The 15,587-nt window shown below is 39.9% G+C and overlaps 1 long non-coding RNA gene across 1 annotated transcript; it reads right to left on the bottom strand.

The window, feature by feature from the left end:
* Positions 1-222: 222 nt before the first annotated feature.
* On the bottom strand, positions 223-10,846 carry LOC125347877. Its single transcript, XR_007210280.1, has 3 exons — positions 10,817-10,846; positions 10,100-10,184; positions 223-422 (listed from the first exon to the last, which is right to left on the bottom strand). It is a non-coding gene; the product is annotated as an uncharacterized LOC125347877 (long non-coding RNA).
* Between the last annotated feature and the right edge of the window lie 4,741 nt (positions 10,847-15,587).

The following is a 15,587-nucleotide window of genomic DNA, read 5'->3' as shown; positions in this document are numbered from 1 at the left end:
CGAGTCCTAACCACTTTAGCAGCTTTGAACTTCATCCTGTCTCTTTGACCAAATAGAACTGCTATTTGCCCATTTCCTGCCCTATAAATCGGGCCAGGGTGAATATAAACCTCACATTGATGTGGCTGTCTTCTCTTACAGATTATCTGTGTTAGTAACCTTCCATTGCCTTCCATTGGCTGAGTTATGAATTATATCTGATAACAGAACTGTTAGGCTGGATTCAAAATAGTTCCTTGCAGGAGAATGATGGAAGAGATGATATTGATCAAGATGTATTATATTCATAAATTGGCATATTGAATTGAAACAATTTCTCCTCACACTCCATTTTTCTTTATTCTTTTTAATTAGAACGGTGAATTGACACTACTATGGCTGCTGTTTCCTTCCCATCTGGGTCCGATGGTTCTGTCTAGCCTCTAGAATAAAAGAGAGAGAACACAGGTATTTGAATGGAAGTCTGATTTGGGGAGAGGTGATTGACCCAGTGGGCCTGAGCAGAGAAAATTCCCTGTGGATAGGTCAGACAGGAACCAAACTGTCAAAAAGGTGCTGGTCAATGTGAAATCTAAACCAAGAGACCCAGGGATGTGATTTTTTTTAAATGGAATGGAACTGGGCACTGGTGGTACATGCCTGTAAGCTTAGCTCCTCAGGTGGCTGAGATCTAAGGATTGAGGTTAGAATTAAGCGCAGAAGAGTCTGTGAGACTCATATTTCCAATTAACCACCAAAAGCCTGGAAGTAGAGGCTCAGTGATAGAATGCCAGTCTTGAGCAAAAAAGCCAAACAAGAGCACAAAGGCCTGAGTTCAAACCCCAGTATCAGCAAAAAAGAATGGCACTTAATCTTGACCACCAGATTTTTATGTTCTTATGACTGGAATAATCAATAACAACTACATTGTTGGACCTGATAGAACCATCAGGAATACTTCTGTCTAGGCTTTTTATCTGCGACTATTTTTTCTATGCTTTATGTATTCTTAACTCCTTTCTGATTGTCATATTGTCTGTTAGGTATTTACCATCTTCAGTTTGGCTAGTGTTCTGTTGCTCACTTCATGATCCCCTATAGCAGTGCTCTTAGACTTTTTGTGCTACTAATGGCATGGCTCTTGGAGCATTGCTTCTTATTTTCAAATTTATAGGCGTGGAGACCTTATTATAATACATATAACTGCACAATAAACCTGCACCTTACAAATTATCCTCTCTGTTCTTTACACCAGTCTGGGAGGTCATCATCTTCATTTCAAAGATGCTGAAACTAAAAATGATAGAGGTTTAGGCATCTGGCCAAAGTCATAAAGCCTGAATCTTTCAGAGCTTGTGTTGCTGCTAAACAAGTTCTAAATAGGTAAAGTCCCTCAAATTCAATCAAATAAAGACCTTCCCAATCTACCATTATGTCTTATCTTTATACTATAATTATGTCCTTCTTAGAATTCATGTTTATAAAAAACACCTACTGGGCTGGGAATATGGCCTAGTGGCAAGAGTGCTTGCCTCGCATACATGAAGCCCTAGGTTGATTCCCCAGCACCACATATATATAGAAAAGGCCAGAAGTGGTGCTGTGGCTCAAGTGGCAGAGTGCTAGCCTTGAGCAAAAAAGAAGCCAGGGAAAGTGCTCAGGTGCTGAGTCCAAGCCTCAGGACTGGCAAAACAAAACAAAACAAAAACATCTACTATGTGTTAAGAACTCATAGTAGTAGAAAAGACATGAAGCTTAACCTAGTACAAGTACAAACTAGTACATTTATTCTCTAAAGACAGTAATTTTTCTTTCATTTCAAATGTAGATAACCCTTGACCAGAAATTCTTTTTTTTTTTGCCAGTCCTGGGGCTTGGACTCAGGGCCTGACCACTGTCCCTGGCTTCTTTTTGCTTAGGGCTAGCACTTTACCTCTTGAACCACAGCACCACTTCTGGCTTTTTCTGTTTATGTGGTACCAAGCAATGGAACACAGAGCTTCCCACATGTTAGGCAAGCCCTCTACCGCTAAGCCACATTCTCAGGCCTTGACAAACAATTCTACTTTAGGAATTACCCACATTTGTGCATAAGGCCTACAATCTAACTGGGAATAATGAAAAATACAGAATGCATGCAAAGTATATTATTCCAATTGAAATAGGTATTATAAAGAAAAAAAGAGAGCTATATCAGTCAGGGTTCTACCAGAGAAAGAGAGCCAATATTTAAATATGCATGTGGACAGGAGATGGAGAGGGAAGGAGGGGAAGAGAGAGGGCAAGAGAAAGCCTTGTTTAGGTGATTGTGGGGCTATCTAGATAGGACTGAGGTCTATGGGGGTAGTCTGGAAACTTGGGCAGGAGCAAGTAAAGAGCTAGGAACTGATGGCTGAGAATGATTGTGTGAGTGATGATAAGGAGTCCTGGACTGCTGACATCACTAGAATGATTCATAAAATATAGGAGGATCTTGCTGAACTGTAATCCCCATAGCCTTTGCAAAGTAACAGACTTGGCCTGATCAACCAAGGCCATAGACTCATCTGTCCAACATGTGGGAAGATAACCCAGTCTCTGGAAGCAATTGACACTCAGTTTTCTAAAACTAACCACTCCAATGTTTGTAGACCTCAATAAAACTTGAGACCTTGGAATTCTCAGTGCAGTACTCTTTCACCCTTCCAAATGGAGGGTGCACTTTTGCATCAATGAAATGGTTTCTGCTTAACTATCCTCTCTGTCTGTCCTTGAATTCTTTCTCTGATGAGACTAAGAACTTTCTGGGCCCCATATTTCATGACACAATCCAGTAGCAATACTTAAAGAAGGAATTTCCTCTTCCTAGAGAAACTATAGTTTTGCTTTTCATCTGCTTGGATGAAACACACTCACATTAACAATCTAATTTCCTTTACGTAAGGTCACTTTAAGCAGATGTTAATCACACTTACAGATCTCCACAGTAACACCTAGTTTAGTATTTGACTAAATTAAGCAGGTAGCCATAGCCTAGCCATGTTGACATTAAAACAAACAAACACAAGAAGGTAAAAAAATAAATGAAGATTCAATAACAAGAAACAGAAAGACTTGCTCAAATAGCCTTAAGGAATGAGGAAATTTACTGGTGTGTAGCACAGGAAATCCAGAAGTAGGCTGGTTTGCCTTGGTTCTGGCTATCTACATAGCCCAACTTCTTAGGGCCATACTTAGATAGGATGGTGACAGCACTTCCCAGGCCTCATCTACCATGTAAGGAAGGGAGACACCATCTTTTCTGGTGACTGAGAAACTTTCAGATGCCTCTAGCCAACCACCTTTCATATCGCATTAGTCTGAATTGGGTCATGATTCTATATTTGTGTTGACCTCTGAGATGGAAATAGCATGCATTGGTAGAATTGAGGGTTTGAGTCAGTCACTAATGAGAAAAATGGATAGCTATGAGTCCATTAATCCAAGATTGTCCTACCTTTTTGACATTGTGTGGCAAATTACAATGGCTCAAAGTAAGCACCCCAAGGACTCCAGATGGAACAATCCCTGACTGTCCCAGGGATAAATATGTTTGTATACCAATGGGTGACAGAACCTATGTTGGGTTAGATCAATTAAAAAACATCCCCTGTGGATAAAATCCATTCTCAAATTGTGAGGCTCCTACCCAATGGGAAATGAGTTGGATGGGTAGTAAGACAATGAGTAGTAGTAAAGAAAGAGATGGGAAAGTTCTGGCATTGGAGGATATTTCCTCCAGTTCTAGTTTCAGTAACTGGGTAGTTACCAGGGTTATATTGCAACTAGATTGTGGCAGCTCACAATTACACTGCAAAAATAGGCAAAAGATATAAACCAATAGTTTTTACAGAAGACAGAGGTGTAGTACAGGAAGATTAGGCTTGATCTTTAATTTCCTGTTGGAATCTTGCTCATCTTTTTGTTGTTATTATATTGAAGTGGAAATTTACATAACACAAAATTTGCTGTTCTATTCTTCCTTTTAAATTTTAGTCTTTTAAAACGTTAACGCAAGTGTTCATGCCCTCTGTTTTTCTCCATTATAATGTTTGATTTTACTTTTGAAAAGGCAATCTGAGTTTTTTCAAAACACAGGAAAAAATGAAATATACTGTAAAGACCTGTCCACTCCACCCTATCCTGGATATCCAATTTTATTTTCTAGAAAAAATAAATAATGTGTTTTTTTTGGTATACTTCCAGAAAATTATATAATAAATAAGCAAAAATTTTAAATTATCTTTAAGTGCATGTGTGCCAGTACATACACAGAAAAATTATTATTATTATTATTTTTTTTTTTGGCCAGTCCTGGGCCTTGGACTCAGGGCCTGAGCACTGTCCCTGGCTTCTTCCCGCTCAAGGCTAGCACTCTGCCACTTGAGCCACAGCGCCGCTTCTGGCCATTTTCTGTATATGTGGTGCTGGGGAATCGAACCTAGGGCCTCGTGTATCCGAGGCAGGCACTCTTGCCACTAGGCTATATCCCCAGCCCCCAGAAAAATTATTTTGACTTTGTTTTTCTTCATGTAACAAAACAACATGTAGACAATAGCTGCATACCAATGTATATAGAACACCCTTATTCCCTTTTATAGCTACAAATAAACGGAGGTGTTGTCAATGATTTTGCCCATACTTTTGAATGTATATGTAGGACAAAGACCTGTAAGTAGAATTTCTATACTTGATCTTAGCCAAAAGGCTGAGAAGCAATTGTAAGTAGAATTTCTAATCAAGGTCATACTCATTTGAAAAGTAAGACATTGTTTAGATTGCCTTCTGTTAAGATTGTATCCATTTATATCCTCACTAGTAATGAGCAGGATACTCTCAGCCTTGACCACAACTACATTATCAAATATTTTGCTTTTGCTAGTCAGATAGGCAGACAAAGTTATATCACCATATTTTAAATTTCTTTTCCTTATTATGAGCATCTTAAATTTATTTTTAAATTAAAAAAATTTAAATTTAAAAATCACCTCTCCATCTTGATAGGTAGGTGCAATACCATTTGAACTATACTTCCAGGCTGGTTGAGCTTAATCTTCTTTATATATGCCTCTGAGGGCTTGCTCTTTCTCTTCCTCCCTCCCTCCCTTCCTCTCCCCCTCCCTCCCCACCCTCTGCTTCCCTCCCTGCTTCCCTCCTTGCCTCCCTCTCTCCTTCCCTCTCCCTCTCTCTTTTTCTTTCTTTCTTTCTTTCCTGTTTCTCTTCCCTTTTTTCTCCCCCATCCTCTGTCCTTTTTTCTTTTTGAAAGAGGATCTCGCTATATAACCTGGAATGGCCTCAGACATTCTATGTAGTTGAGGCTAGCCTTGAACTCTCTCATTCTCCTGTGCTTCAGCTTCCTGAATGTTGGGATTATAGGCATATGTGCTTTCATGGGCAATTTTTACATAAACAGTTTACCTTTTTGGGTAAAGTGCTTGCACCTTTTATTTTCCTACTGGGTTTTTAGTCCTTTTCTTATTAAATTGTAGGAGCACTTTTATGATAAAAAATGTAAACACCCCCCCCATGCATTTTGCCATTTATCATTTAATTTTATTTCTAGTCTTGGATTTTCATTTTAATAGTTTTCTTTTATGGCTTTTTAGATTTATGTAACATATAGAAAGGTCTGCCTTATTCCCCAAACTGTAATTATTTAACACAGTTCTTAATATGGCACTTTTATGCTTTTCTTTTACATTTCGATTTTTGCTTCATCTAGGGTTTTGTCCTGTGCCCCTCCCCCAACACACACAGGACTACATGTTTGCCTTAATATTATATGTTGTAGTATTCATTTTTCCTCTACTGTTTGGAAATTCTGTCTTTAAGTATTAACTTACAGAAGGAAGAGCAGCAAGGGTTAGTACACTTACAGGAAAGGGTCTTTAGGAAGTAGTAGCATAGCATATAGCTACATGCTTGAAAAGATGTATGTGTTTGCTTTAATTTCTTATTCAGTGTTGTATAAGGTGAGGGTGTGATAGGGAATATAGTTCTTATGCTAGTTAGGAAATGAATTACCCAAGTTATCCATTCTGTTACTACTTTTATCATTTTACTTTGAGGAGGAGTTACAGAAATGATAGAAAGGGATGGAATGCAGCTTAGTGGCAGTGTAATTGCTCAGTTTGGGCAAGGCCCTGGGTTAGATCCTGAGAGAGAAGAAGGGAGTGAGGGAGAGAAAGAGGCAAGGAGGGAGGGGGAAAGATGAGGGAGTTGAATGCAAGACTAAGCTCTGTTTTGGTGTTTTGTGCCTCTGCTTCCAACTGCTTGGATAGTTAGTTCCTCATCTATTTCCTGCATAGCCTCAAGTTTGTTATTGACCCTATGTATACAGAATGAAATGGGCATTGTGCAGATATATTAAATATTCTACATCAGAGAAAGTATAAAGATCCTACTCATAAAGCATTTTAGTCCCCTTTTTGGAGAATGAAGAGTTCCCCCTGACTAAAGAGAATATTGTCATCAGAATCTGTAGAAAGCAGGACCTTCAAAGATCCTTGTTTTAGGGCAAGAAAAGTTACAAGAAAAGAGGAATTGCTGACAGTTGACACAGTGGCAGGAAGTAGTGTTTCTGTCACAAGCTGGTGTTGGGACAGCATCCAGGGTCAGCAGCTTGCTATTCAGGGGAAGTAAATGTCCAGGCAGGGTGGAATTCTATGTCACATCGCCACAGAATGAGCCTCTGTGCAGCTGAGAGAAGCAGCCAGATGTCCTGTGGGATCACTCATGGAGGTACTTTCACAGAGAGAAGAGGGCTTGATGGGCTGAGGCTTGAAAATTAAAGTAATTTAGTCCTCCACATTACCTCTGAACAGCTTACAGTCTGGAATGGCTTTCCCCTTTCTGTCCACACACTCTGCCTTCATAGCCCTGAAATAGCTTTTCCACCCTTGGTGAAGTCCTTGGTAGCAATTTCTATTTAAGACCTGTGTGTCTTAAAGTAGGGATCAAGGAGACCAACAGGGAGGACAGGCACATTATGCATTGTCCCGGTCTTGGAGAGTAGCTCTGGTGTTCCTGTATCATCTTCACTCAAGGACACCCACATAGACCCTAAGATGACCAACCGGTATACTTTTTGGCTTCTTCTTGCACCTAGTAGATGGCTGACCACGATAAATTCGTCAGAACTTATTTTTAGCTTGTTGTTTTGCCAGAATAGGAGATGGAGGACTCTGGTCCTTGGTCTTGGTTTTGCAAACCCCCAACTCATACCTTACTTCCCTCTTCTGATTCCTGCTGGCAATTTAGTACTTGATAAATGATTACTTCTGCAGCTGAGAGATAGAGGTAAGACGTAAGGCCTTTTTTTTTTTTTTTTTACATACACACTGGATCACTGGGTAAAAACAGCTGACACAATGAAATAATTATATCCTCAGGAAGAATATTAAAATATGTTAAATAAATAAAATGCAATTATTTAAGCAATTAATGAACACAGATACAACTAGCATGGAGGTGGAGAATAGGACGGAAGGAAAAATAGAGAAAGTAGGAAAGAGAGAAGAAGTAGGAGAGGGCTCTGTGGAGGGAAATGACAGTGTTGACCTATGTTTAAGTTCCTCTCTAAAACATTAAAATTTAAAAAAAATTAAGCCAACTGTCTTTTCTAGTTTTTCATTGCTTTTATCCTTAACTAGAGAGAGTTGATTCTGTTGAGCTAACCAAACCATTGTCCATTATGAAAGTCATTTTGTAACCCACAAAAGCAGGAGCTCAAGTTAACCACACCAAGACCTTGGCAAGAGCTAGAGAAATGAAGGACCTACCTAGTGGCTAACGGTCATGTTACAGGGTTTGAAGAGATGGAATGTATTTATATGTATGTGGACCCCAGAAGTCTACATACAAAAGTTGATCCCAAGGATTCTGGTGCCATTGAAAATCACTGGCCAGCCTCATAAATACTTGCCTTTTGATCTAGGCTTCCTAAATGCCAGACTGCCAGCAATACACAAAGAAATGGGAGTTGCTGATCATGGAACATCAGATGCCCTTAAAATAGAGATTAGTCTTCCTGTGAAAGGGGTAAGGGGGAGGGAGAATTTTCTAATCATTCTCAAACTCTTTTTTTTTTTTTTTAGTTTCAACTCTGACATAGGCCAGAGATAAAGCGATCCTTTCTTGGATAGATTTATGCCCAAGTATGGTTTCCTTATTTCTTGCCTTCTTTCTGACCTTTCACACATACTAAGCATTGCTCAGGAAGAAGCTATCATCAGCTTCTCAGGCTCCCACTTCTACAAGATGACAGGGAACACCCCACCCCCTATGACTAACACCCCTGTTAAAACACATAATTTCTGTCCCCCTGAAATATCTTCAGGGCCCAGGTGCTACACCCCCATTCCAAACCATAACAAATAAGCTGCTGCTGCTGCTGCAGGTGCTCTGGTGTTGGGAGAGGAGGCAGATGAGTCACTTTCTACTCATTTTCTAGAACCTTCCATGAGAGAGTACCATTAGATAATTGGACTTCGTAGCCTTTCCTAAGGCAATAAAGCCAATGACAATCTCATCCCCAAGAATATAGTTTGGGGGCAAAGATTTGCATTTAATGAAAATAATTTTACATAGCTTCTGGCAAACACAGTTTAGCTCTCTCTAATATGATGGAAGGGGCTTATTCATCTTTTGTACTAACCCGATGAAGTTCCAAAGTTCAGAAACATTTCTCACTACCAGTGAATATGTAACTACAAATGGAAACGTCCTTCATCAGTTGGTAGTTAGCATTCAGACGATTCTTGCTATCTATAGTAAGAGGAATTGGTTTTCTGTGACTGGTTTTATATTACCAGTGGGAAAATGGATTACTCTCTAGAGAGAAGCACTGATGCTGTTTTCTCCTCTATTTTCTTGACTTCCACCTCCTCAATCCTGATCTTCTGTCAATTGTAGTTCTATCTCCCTTGGTTTAAAACCTACATACTCTGGGCTGCCTCTGACCACACCTTGCTTCTAAGGCAAATAAGCAGCTTTAATTTGGGCTCCCAAGTGGAAATAACAGATAGTCATCAAGAACAGAGGACTCTTGCCTGAGCTTGCTCAGTAAATTCCCCACTGCCAAGAAGGGTGCAGCTGTCTCTCTTACTCCCCCGTTCTGCATCCCCAGTCAAAAGAACAGGAAGTTTTATTCTGTCAAATATTAACCCTGTCTTGAAGGCCTTGGTTGCTTTATTGGAAAGAAATGAGGGTAGAAGGTCAAGGAAAAGAGAAAGGAGAAGAACAAACACAAAGAGAAAGAGAAGTAAGGCACGATCAGAGGAGACAAGGGGATGTTAGGAAAAGGGTCAGAAGTTCAGCTGGACTCCAGAGGCCTCTAACATTACCATCTGCTCCTCACAGATCAACTCTCTGGCTACCATTCCTGGCCTTGTTAGTTTTCCTCTTATTGTCATGGAAAAAAAGATAATTATCAAATAAAAAGAGCCTGAGTAAAAATAGCCCTTAAAATAATGTTCCTCCTTTTTTGTATGTTTGCATAAATATCTAGAAGGCTATTAATGAAGATTTTATTACTTTGAAATGGTAGGATTATACATGTGTTTCTCTTTTCTTCCTTTGTGTATGTATATTTTCTAAAATGAATAGCTCATTTATTAGGGCTATCTTAAAGAATAAGTGAAGGGCAGAGGCAGAGGAAGGAAAATACAGAGCTAGGGGAAGGAGGCAAGGTATTCGGAGATGTGTGATGATTCAGATATTTTATTGAGCTAGAAATTCTTCAGTGTTAATTGTTCTGTGCACTCAGTAGCCACTTGACTACCATTTTCACTTTTCTAATCCCCTTTGGTTTTGGAGAAGGGGTCTCCCTATGTAGCCCAGGCTTGAACTTGTGATCCTCCTGACAGCCTTCTTAGTGCTAGGATCACAGGCATGAGACCCTGGCTCATCTGCAGTTGTTGTTGTTTTAATGACATTAGTTGTTAAGTCTTTGGTGCACAAGGGAATCAGTAAGGAAACTTTTTCAAAATATCCTAGCCATGGCCCCATCAGTAGAAGTTCTGATTCACAATGATCAGTCAGGGTCTGGGTAAGTCTGGGTAGAAATCTTTTGAAAAATCTCCTTAAGTATTCTGATACTCACCCTGCTGGAGAATGCCAGGGTGTACAAGATGATCCACCAAAACCTGGAAGGAACTACTAGCTCTAATTACATTCTATTGCATTGTCTAAAACAAAAAAAAATCTACTGGAAAGTATAATGCTGTATTGATATTGTGTATAATCTGCAAATAAATAAACTTACATATACGAAGAGTACACAATCAAAAACTTTGGAGGCAACTGCTTTAGGAAACTCACCCATAGGATAGTACAAATGCCCAAACTGAAATTCCTTGGGCTGAGGTAACAATCATGAGAGAAATTTCACACCACCCATGATGACTCATTGACCTACTTTGTTTCCTGTTTATGGGTGTATTGTTTTTTGTTGGTCTGGTGTCATTTGTAGGCATATTACCTTCCCAGGTAGGCTCGTCTGTCTCCCTTGTAAATATACATGCACATCCATGTACTACTGTACAGAACCAGACATGTTAAGCACAAAAGGCCACAAAGCCTGGTTATTATTTCCTGGCTCACATGCTATGCTCTTATATTTTCTTTGAGAAAAAACCCCAACTAAATCATCTTAAATTGAAAAGTAAAACAATTAACAATAATTAATAATGGCTATATTGAATTCAGGGCCTGGACACTGTCCCTGAGCTTTTGTGCTCAAGGCTAGCATTCTACCACTTGAGCCACAGCTCCATTTCTAGCTTTTCTGATGGATAATAGGAGATAAGAGTCTCATGACCTTTCTTGCCTGGACTGGCCTTGAACTTCAATCCTCAGATCTCAGCCTCCTGAGTAGTTAGGATTCTAGGTATGAGCCACCTGCACCTGGCAGGTTTTTGTTTGTTTTAGTTTTTTACATTATTGCTACATAGTTCAGGCTGGCCTTGAACACATAATCCTCCTTCCTCAGTGTCCCAAGTGCTGCAATTATAAACATGTACCAACATGCTTGGCAGTAACAGAATTTCGAAAGCTGGAAAATAAGAAATGTGTCCAATGATATCATAGACAGAGGAAAACTGAATCCAAGTTAGCAATGGGAAAATTTGAGAAAGCAAGCAGAATTCCCAAAGGTATACCAATAGCCCCATACAGCTTTAGCTAAGTGGTAGGACATGTTAAACAAGGAAGGGCTCAAAGTCTGTTCAGGAGGAAGTCTAATTAGACTCCCAGGTCTTTCCTGTCTCTGTCTGCAGAGTCAGGTCTCTGATCCCCAGAGACATTCTGAACAGAAAGTTAGCAGATTGGAGGATACTGAAAACAGAGGGATTAAGAGAACACACATCAAGACCCTCTGGACTGCTCTGTCCTCCATTGGCTTCAACAAGATTTGAAGCCAGTACTGTGTGCTTTGGTCATATGCCTGAATGTGTCTTCTCAAAGAAATTTGATTTTTGTCCAGAAGGAAATCCTAAGGGAACTAATATGGAAGTCCTCCAATCAAACAGCCCAGCCTGAGTGTGTAGTAGAGCCTCCGATCAACAGTTTACTCCCATTCTTAAAAAATAGCAGATAATTTAGGTTTATCAGATGTAGAAAACCTCTTGGATGAACAACAGAGACCAAAGTGAACAGAAAATGTCAACATTGAGGAAAGAGAGGCTACCAAAAAGTTGAAGAAAACATCAAATATTTAACCTCTGATTAAATATGATCAAATCTTCTGATTATTTGTGTGTGTGTGCCAGTCCTGTGGTTTGCACTAAGGGCCTGGGTGCTGTCTCTGAGCTTTTTTACTCAAGGCTAATGCTCTACCACTTGAGCCAAAGCCCCATTTCTGGCTCTTTGGGTTAACTTTACAAGAATAAAAATTGAAATTCAATAAGAGCTAAAAAAAAAAAAAGAGAGACAAATCTCTCTTAAACTTGAGCAAAAGAGAAAATAATGGGAAAATTGGATGGTAAGAAAATTAAGAGGGGGCTGGGAATATGGCCTAGTGGCAAGGGTGCTTGCCTCCTATACACGAAGCCGTGGGTTTGATTCCCCAGCACCACATATACAGAAAATGGCCAGAAGTGGCGCTGTGGCTCAAGTGGCAGAGTGCTAGCCTTGAGCAAAAAGAAGCCAGGGACAGTGCTCAGGCCTTGAGTCCAAGCCCCAGGACTGGCAAAAAAAAAAAGAAAAGAAAAGAAAATTAAGAGATCAGACTAGCAGGTGTAATATATTCAAGTAGGAGTTCCAAAAATCAAGAAGAAATTGTGAACTACTACCTTAGAACTTAAGGGATGAGGAAGGAGGATAACTCTGAGACTTATCACAAAAAAACAAATACAAACAGACGAAAAACCCCACAAAGCAAAATAACTCGAAAAAGCAGAAAACAGAGGAGTCCTTAAAGGAATAATGCATCCAAGTACTGGTAGCTCATTCCTATAGTCCTAGCTACTCAGGAGGCTGGAATCTTAGAATTGTGGTCTGAAGCCAGCCCTGGTTCCATGGATCTCTTATCTTCAATTAACCACCAACAAGCTGGAAGTAGCGCTGTGGTTTAAGTGGAGAGGATCAGCCTTAAGAGAAAAAAAAACCCTGAGAGATAGTGCCCAAGCCCTGAGTTCAAGACCCAGGACTGGCACATGTACACAAAAAGAAGGGCTATGCCGAAAATTTACCCTATTTACTGTGGCTCAACTCTGATTAGTATTTTATAGTCAAAATAACGTAAATATTGAACATTCACCTAACAAGACACATGACTGTATTAGAGGAATTGGGGTGAAGTGGGGAAAGATGAACATGTAGGACCAAGCAGCAGGAGGCATATCCAATCCTAACCTTCATTGCTAGGAGGGAAATCAGATAGATGTTAGCTAAAATTGAAAAAAAAAAAAGTCAGAGAATAGCTATTCAAGCATGTTCATGTAGATACCTGGAGATAAATGAGAAAAGGGGTTAAAGTGTGGGGGAAATGAGCCAGAGGAGTCTGATTAGTAAGCTTTGTAGAACTATTTGACACTAGAATTTTTTTTTCTTTTTCTTTTTCTTTTCTTTTCTTTTTTTTTTTTTTTTTTTTTGCCAGTCTTGGACCTTGGACTCGGCCTGAGCACTGTCCCTGGTTTCTCTTTGCTCAAGGCTAGCACTCAGCCACTTGAGCCACAGCGCCACTTCTGGCCGTTTTCTATATATGTGTTGCTGGGGAATCAAACCCAGGGCTTCATATATACCAGTCAAGCACTCTTGCCACTAGGCCATATTCCCAGCCCCTTGACATTAGATTTTATACGTATATAATTCTGGGGAAAACCAGAAAAGTACCTACAAATATTCTTTAGGAAAAAACATAAGACAATTCATTTTCCTTTCTGATTCTAATTCCCACAGCTCTGCTCACTGGAGAACTTGTTCCTTGTATATCCTTTGAGGTGTGTCTTATGGCTGTACATTTACTTATGGCTTTACATAACTTCAGGGCTAGCTGAATCTTTTCTTTTTCTTTTTTTTTTTTTGGCCAGTCCTGGGCCTTGGACTCAGGGCCTGAGCACTGTCCCTGGCTTCTTCCCGCTCAAGGCTAGCACTCTGCCACCTGAGCCACAGCGCCCCTTCTGGCCGTTTTCCATATATGTGGTGCTGGGGAATCGAACCAAGAGCTTCATGTGTAGGAGGCAAGCACTCTTGCCACTAGGCCATATTCCCAGCCCTTTTTCTTTTCCTTCTTCTTTCTTTTTCCTTCCTTCCTTCCTTCCTTCCTTCCTTCCTTCCTTCCTTCCTTCCTTCCTTCCTTCCTTCCTTCCTTCCTTCCTTCCTTCCTTCCTTCCTTTTTTTTTTTTTTTGCCAGTCCTGGGTCTTGGACTCAGGGCCTGAGCACTGTCGCTGGCTTCTTTTTGCTCAAGGCTACCACTCTACCTCTTGAGCCACAGCTCCACTTCTGGCCTTTTCTATATATGTGGTACTAAGGAATCGAACCCAGGGCTTCATGTATGTGAGGCAAGCACTTTTGCCACTAGGCCATATTTCCAGCCCCCACCAGCTCTTAGAATTGAGACATTTAGACAACTTGCCTTATTTTCTGAGCCTTCCAATACATTAAAAAGAGAGAAGTTGTAAAAAGTGGGACTACAGAATGTGATAAACTTTGCATGATTCTTACAATAAATGGACAGTTTTATCAGATACCAAAAGATGTTAGAAGTTAGGGTATATGCAAGCATGAGGCCCAGGTTAAGTGGCCCTGATGTACCTCAGCACCTTTAGCACCACCCCTATTCTGTAACCAACCTTGATCCTTATCTAAATTTGCATTGTCTTCCCACTCCACTTGGTACTGTGCTATTTCCTTCCCCTTTCCAAAAAGTGCATTATTCAGCATTTGCCTTCACTGAACTGCGTTTAGGTTCCAGCAACTCCCCTGGTCCTTCCTTAGCCTGCTGTCACCTGCTGCCCTCCAGGCTAACAACCCTCATTAAATAATTAAAATGTCCTCCTCCACTTGTTTTCCATCTTCACATTTAATGAGAATGCTCGCCATTCCATTCTGCAGGTCACACATGAAGTGTTGTGTCATCAGGTCCACTCTCCGTGTGGTCACTCCAAGTGTTACATCCTCCGGGTTAATCATAATCTGCCAGTTCTCACTCTCCAGGTATGCCACCACCTAGTCATTATGTGGGCTAAAGTTAACATTTCAGACCACTGTTTTGCAAACCTAGATTCCTGCTAGAAATACTTAAAGAGATTGAAGAAGTATGGATCATGGAGCTTCTCATTTAAACTGTTTTTAAAAAAAACACAACATAATCAAACAAAAAAACTTGGTTAAATAAAGGAACCTGTTTTCATTAGATATAGAATTTTCCTTGTCTCTTCAAAATGAAGAAAGGTAACATGGCTTGAAGAACCTTGTAGTACAAAAGAGAAGTCTGCTGGCTCTTAAGTTCTCCTTTCCCTGTCTTGTATTATAAAGGACAAAATTTTAGAACTTGGTTATATATGCTGTTTTACTTTTCAATTCCAGTTGTGGGGGAAAAAAAGGTACTCAAATATAATGCAAACTTAGCTGGGCGTTGGTGGCTTACACCTGTAATCCTAGCTACTGAGGAGACTGACATCTGAGGATCTCAGTTCAAAACCAGCCCAGGCAGAAAAGTTCCTGTGACACTCTTATCTCTAACCACTCAAGAACCAGAAATGGAGCTGTGGTTCGAAGTGGTAAAGTACTAGCCTTGGAACAAAAGAGCTCAGGGACAATGTCCAGGCCCTGAGTTGAAACCCTATAACTATTCCCCCACCCCACTCCCAAAAAAGCCACAAATTTATTATCTCACAATACTAGAGACCTGAATTTATTATCTCACAATACTAGAGACCTGAAGTCTGGCATTTAATTTCAAATGGACATGGTTGCTATTTACAAAGCTGCTACAGGTTTATGTTCTACAACACAGAAATAATAATGAATTATATTGCACACAATACTTATTAAAATTATTGATGTATGGTACATTTATAATTGCTGCATACTTTCTGACATCTATTTCAGTGAGATATTTGTAAAAATCAAACATTATGCTTATAAT

The sequence above is a fragment of the Perognathus longimembris genome, chromosome 3 (genome assembly GCF_023159225.1).
Source record: "Perognathus longimembris pacificus isolate PPM17 chromosome 3, ASM2315922v1, whole genome shotgun sequence".
In the NCBI taxonomy this organism is placed as follows: domain Eukaryota; kingdom Metazoa; phylum Chordata; class Mammalia; order Rodentia; family Heteromyidae; genus Perognathus; species Perognathus longimembris.
Note: the sequence above shows the minus strand (reverse complement) of the source record. Positions and strands in the feature narration are given on the sequence as shown.